This window comes from Adiantum capillus-veneris, chromosome 12 (assembly GCF_014529385.1).
Source record: "Adiantum capillus-veneris isolate H3 chromosome 12, ASM1452938v2, whole genome shotgun sequence".
Lineage (NCBI taxonomy): Eukaryota > Viridiplantae > Streptophyta > Polypodiopsida > Polypodiales > Pteridaceae > Adiantum > Adiantum capillus-veneris.
Window position 1 is genome coordinate 8,965,722 of NC_140942.1, and position 6,703 is coordinate 8,972,424.

Genomic DNA, 6,703 nt, shown 5'->3' on the forward strand with positions numbered 1-6,703 from the left:
ACCGAGTCCATTCTCCGACATGAAGACAAGGTATTAAGAGGCGGTAAGACTATCAGACGATATCTTATTAAGTTTAAGAATTATCCTTTTGAAGATGCTAGATGGATGCAAGGCATACAATTAAAGGATAACCTAAACCTTGTCAATGCTTACAATGCTTCCCAAGAGTAAGCAAATGTACAAAATGTTAAAAATGAACAAAATTTTTTTGTCTTATAAGACTCTCTTTTTCTTTATTTGTGCACAAAAATGAAGTAGTATGCATGCTTAGATCAAGTTTGCGGAGACGACGTCTCCCAAACACCAAGTAGAGCTTGTCACTCTACTATGGAAGACTGATAGGACTAATGTGCAGACATGCTTGCGGCAGCCTCAGGCTCTCAAGCGCCAAATGGACTAGTCATCCATTATGGAATGATGTCGTAGGGTAACATAGGGATCCTCTACCCGCTAAGAAAAGGACTCATGCATATGCTTTATCTTCTCTACACCATAGTCGAGGACGACTATGATTTCAAGAGAGAGGTAATGTCATAATAATCAATATCTAATTCTCCTAAATGATTTTCTCATATTAAACTGATCATTTAATGTGGGGAAGTGCCAAGGGAGAAAAAGCTAGAATATTGGTTAAGTTAGCAGACCGGCCACAGTAGGGATCCAAAGGAGGGAAAATAGGGATCCAAAGGGGGGGCCATCTGCAAAAGAGCCATGTGAAACAATGGGCCAAAAAGACCCTAAGGTTCAGCCCATTAAGACTTCCAAAATGCTAAGGTTCCAAAATTCAAAGGTTGTGTCCAAAGGTCAACCCTAGGGAAAATTGGATGCTTAGTGTGTGCCCAAAAAGTCTTTCTACATCCCTACATGGGAGGGGGCGAGCCCCAAAGCTAGGGGATGAGAGAGAAAGCCACACACACACACACAAGCTCCCTTTACACAAAGGGAATGAGGGACACATGTCAGCTCCCTAGGCCAGATGCCCACAAGGTGTGCCCAATTCCTATTGGAAGACCCTTGAAGTGGACCAATGAGAATTAAGCTAGAGTAAATCTAGTTTAATTAATTTAAAAACATTTAATAAAAGAAACCAATAAGAATTAAGTGTCCTAGAAGACTATTGGGCAGTCTCCCAAGGGGTCCAATGAGCATTCAGGAGCCCCATGGCTTGCCTGATTCCTATTGGCCAGGAGGCAAAGGGGTCCAATGAGAGTTTAGTTTAATTATTTAATTACCTAAAGCTCTCACAAAAGGGGAAAGGGGGACACATGTCTAAAGGCTATCACTTATGCTGCTTAATTCCTATTGGCTTGACCTGGGGAGGTCCAATGAGGCAAAGGCCAGACTTATTTAGCAGCTAGGGCTCGCCCAAGAGAGAGGGGGGGCTGATTTTTGCTTGGCATTGACACACACACTCTCACACTTGACCATGTGTGAAGGGAAAATACTCTATCTCCTCCCAAGCTTTAATGGAGAGCTCATCACCTACTCCAAGCTTGTGAGATAGAAGCCTACATCAACACTCTCTTGGCATGTGGATGCAAATCCAACCAAGAGCCAAGCTTCAATGCATGCTCATCTTCTCTACCAAGCTAATTACTAAGCTAAGCTATGCTAATATGAGTGATTATGTGAGGAGATGTACTTCTTTCTCGTAAGATACTTCTTTTTCCTCTCAATCTACTCTCATACCCTGCTAGCTCTCACCATCTTCGAAGGTGTGTGAGGTCTTGGGTCTGAGAACGGGGATAATTCAAGTTGTGTTTGATTAAGTGTTTTGCTTGGTGTATGAAGCTTCCATCTTCATTGCACTAGCTAGTCTTGAAGGAACACAAAGAATTGTATTGTACAATGTCTCTCTTGATGGGAGAAACCATAATACAAAGCCTTTTGGAGGGGGGACCGGCTCCATGCAAATCCGGTCCTCAACTGTTGTCAATAGCTTAATTGCTCTCTCTTTTGAAAGTATTGTAGATGCTATCTAACTAGGTGTTATGCTTTTTGTTGCTCTCTCCACCCAAGCACTCTTGTAATTCTCATTAAGAATCAACTCTAATGAAATGCCCACTATGTTCATGCTAAATTCCGCTACACAAAAGATTTTAGGCCATTAAATGTTACAGACGGTATGCTCAAGCTCGTCACCAACAACTATAAAAGATCTATTGATGCCTTTGACAACCATATCACTTTCAAGAGCAATAGATTTGTTTTTTGCATTGAGCGTTCACTTCTAAACTTCCATGAGTCCCCTGCTTTGAGCAATAATAATGAGCAAAAAACAACTCTAAAGATCTAGTGATGTTGGGCCTCCAATAACCACTTTCCGCGTGCAGGGGATGCAACAACCATCTTTTAGAAACTAATGTTTCTAGGCAAAAGATGCAACTTGAAGGATGTTGAGGTGCAATCCCTCCAAAAGATGCAGAAGCTAGTGCTTTCAATAGAGGTACTAGTAGTTCTTTTAATGATGCAATTGAGGTGGCGGCATGAAGCCTACAAAAAATCTAGCCCTTTTTTGCATACAACCTATTGGACTATCGCCGCCATCATCGCATGCGGCCAACTCTTCTTCTCAAGTGCTAGTGGCCCTCCAATCCACAACACCCTAGCCAACCCCTTTGTCCATACAACCCTCCTTGAATTTTTGCCCATGTAATGGATCTTAGGCCATGGTGCAACCATAAAGCTACCCTGCAACCTCCAACTGGCAGTGCTACAGGTATCGGCAGCTCTCGTGTGACCACGCAAAAGCTCATGAGTGACTAAATTTACTAATATAGATTTCCTTAGTCGGCATAATTATCCACTACAAAAAAGTATGCCTCGTGTGGCCCTTATGTGCTAAGCCAATAAGAGATGCAAAGAAAGTTGACTCATCTCTACAAGAAAACTGAGATAAGATGTGGCATCATGAGGAATGTCTTTGCACAAGAGGGCACTTGGTACCCAACATATATGATATATTGAGTGTATAATTAAACAAAATAATTTTTGAATCTTGAGGTTGCAAAATGCGGTCAATAATAGACAAACTTTGTACAATCATCTTGACACTAAAATTGGTTCCACGCTCAGTCAATATATTAACAGTAGTATGCCCTTTGCTATGTAATGTTAAATCATTGTTGGCGATAATTGCACTCGGCGTGTTCGGCATACTATCACTGCTATATGGATTTTCTACCTCGACCACCTACTGCACAAAAGGCCTTTGAGAAGATGTGAATAGATTTTCACTACCCACCCTGGAGTAGCTTTCCTCCAAGGGAAAATGAGGGTTAATCTGTGCTAGCTACCAAATTGATGTCTTCCATCTACAACCATCTGAACTTGATTCGATAGCTCTACGAACATGGACCTTTGCTCATAGGATCCACCACTAAATTTTGGTTATTGGCAAGAAGGGAAGTCCAAAGCAGTAACTACTGTGCGTTCAGATCCACACCACCATCATTTCTTGCTTTGTATGCAGCAGCTAAAGAGCAACACTGCAATATACTATCGTTGCTAAATATCTAAATACTGTTGTCAAATCAATGGCCATACACAGCGTGAGGACAACATGAAGCTTAGACATGGATGTTCATGCTCTCTCTCTCTCTCTCTCTATACTACCATTTGTAGAACAAAGAGTCAAACTGCTCTAACCTGGTTCAAACCTGCTTTTGGAGAAGATTAAGCGCACAATGCAAAGAAGCAGTGCATGGAGCTTTTATAATTAGTGCAGGGTGCTTTTGATGGCAGTGTTGATAGCTTCTAACATCAATGTTGTTAACGGTATTTTTTTTCCACGTGGTTGCTTCAATGTCGAGATAGGGAACAGAGAGCCTTTGGATCACCCAGTAAATAAACAAGGAATTGTGCCTTAAGGAGAGGTGACATCATGCGCATCTTCCACCTTTGGCCAACCTCCCTCCCATGGTGCATGTCAATCTATATATATGTATATAGTATATAAAAAAGATAGGGATGGAGCTCCAAGTGGTTGCAAATGCTTGCATCCATGAGATGATACTCCTCTTTTCACCTTTCTTTGTTGGTGTGGCTTTGCCAGCTTAGCATGCACCAAACGCCCTTAAGCCTCCATATTGGCCGCAAGTCAAATCACCTGTAACTCAAGACAAACACCACTCCTTAAAATAGCTCATCTTGAGTTGCGGGTTGACCATCTGGTTGCAATTGTATTGTTGTATTTGCCACTTGGGTGCACTCAAAAATCCTCAATCTGTGGGAGAGCTAGCCGTTAGTTGGCAAGAGATCTGTTGTACAAGCCACCTTCAGAGGCCGCAAAAGGGTATCATGGTTGTCAAATTTAGGCATGGCGTTGTTTTGGCACTAACAGGCGCCCACACATGGCAAGCAAGAGAAAATGTGTGCAATTGGAGCATAGGCATCAACAACAACAGAAGAGCAGCCACAATGAGTAAAGGCAAAGAGTTGCTATACTTGAATTCAGAGAGGCAGTGGAAAGCAAAGGCCGCAACAAGCTATACAAAAGATAATTGAACCAATCATTAGGCTACCCAACTAGCTCTGATGTAATGTATGGTGCACAAAGGCAGGCGCGTCACCAATTGATTGGAGCATATGTTAAGGGAGTACGCAATGTCAACACCACAACTATGAGCCGTGACTATTAGTACATGAGCTGTTGTAGGCTGCGATATTTGACATCAATGCCATCCCTCACTGTCTTGATATCCACCTTGCCTTTACATGTACCCGGCGCAGGCTATGGCAACATCCTCTCTCACCTTCTTCTCCACCTTCAATAGCAACGTCATAGGACCCATCCCTCCTGCATTCCCTTGCCTTCAAAAGCTTCAACACCTTGATCCTAGCCATAAATGTTTTAATGGAATGATCAAATGCTCGCTTAGTAGCCTATCTACCCTCCACTACCTTGGATTTTCTAGCAACCCGTTGAACATGAGTAATCCCTTTGGAGCTTGGCGCTCTTAGTAAGTTCAAGCACCTTCTACTTGGCTACAACCTTATGATATTTTCTCCTTCAAACCCTCGACCATGTGGCCCAAGAAAAATACGGCGATAAGACAAGAATTAAAAAAGTGTTGGTGTCGGGAGGTGAACATAGGTTGGGAGGAAGCTAAAGAGCCTATGTGGCACCCCTTCTTGCCGCGCGCGTGCACACAAACACACACACACACAAACAAACAAATAAACACACACATAGAGAGAGAGAGTCTTTGTGAAATTTTTTGGAAGATGTGAATTATTTCACATGTGCCGCTTAAGCACAATAGAGAAGAAACCCACTTTAATTCTCATATCTTGATGCACATGCTTGCCATGGTGCACACACCACCTCCCACACCTAGCTCATCAACTCCCTATTCTCATGATGATTTTTCTACCATCTCAACCTCAAGGGCTTCCATATTTGAATACGGTCTCTGGATGTGTTGCTTTCCAAATGAGAAAGTTAATCTCTCTATATCTACACTATCTATACGGTCTATTAAAAACACAAAGGTTTGATCCACGTGGCTACAAATGCTTGTAGCCACAATGATCAAACCCTTGCCTTCTTCCATTACTCTTCTATGTTGCTATGCCCTCTGGCGCTTCACCTACCACCCTATACTAAACTGTTGTGCCCCTAGCTACCTTATTAATTTTCCAGTATGGATATGAAGCTTGCCGTCGTCAAATATACCAACAGTAGCAGTAGCGTGAACACTGGCCTCATGTTTCCTATCGTGAAAGGACAAAGGGTAGACTGGCATGTGGTTCTCCTCCCAACCTCCCTACTTATAGCCCTTGGCCCAAGTAGGTCCCCTTAAGGCATGTCTGGCCCTCGGCTCCTAGCCGTACTGAGCCATTCAGTCCCTGGCCCTTGGCCTGCTTCCCGGTCCTACCATTGTCCTGACATTACTCCCCCCTTGGAAAGGCGTTTTCATCCACGAAAACACAAGTGATGGTAAATTCATAAGAACACTAATGTTTTCCATCGTGACATCCCTCATGGGTCCAACAATTCATTTGAGCGGAACCCGGTTTAGTAGGAGGTTCAATGAAACCAAGAGTAACATCTTGATTTTCTACATTGTTGTCCATTTGCAACAATGGGACCGGTTCCTATCCAAACATAGTGTGTAGACTCCATTTTAGAACTCTCATGAGCATGGTAAACGAGTTTATCACAACAAAGATGTACCTGAAAGAGTACCATTTTTCACTTTTCATGAAAGTAACTTGATGAACTAACTTATCAGCCAAGTGTAAGTCCTTGACTTGTTCTCAAATTTCATCAATAAACAACCCCACCATAACTAGTATTCAAGGTTGAGAATCTGACTTATACATGAAGAGACTAAACCTAGTCGCAAACATGCTTTAGCTGATGGTAAGAAAACTCCAAGTAGAGCAATAAATGCTTACTAATTGGATCGTTTGGTGCTAACGTACGCACTTTGCATATCCTTCAGCACAATATTACATTTTGTAATCTGCCTATCCCCTTGGATAACTGACAATATTGAGGTGTGTTTCCCTCGGTTTACAGACAGTCTTCCCAGATGACTGGTAAATGGAAATCACAATATCGTGTAACATTGTTGAGGCATCATCAATGTCCGGAATAACCATCGTGGTTAACTTGAAAAATCCACAAACACCCAAACCGAGCCATGACCTCTATTGGTGATTAGTAGACCAAAAAGTAATCTCATAGAGATACTGC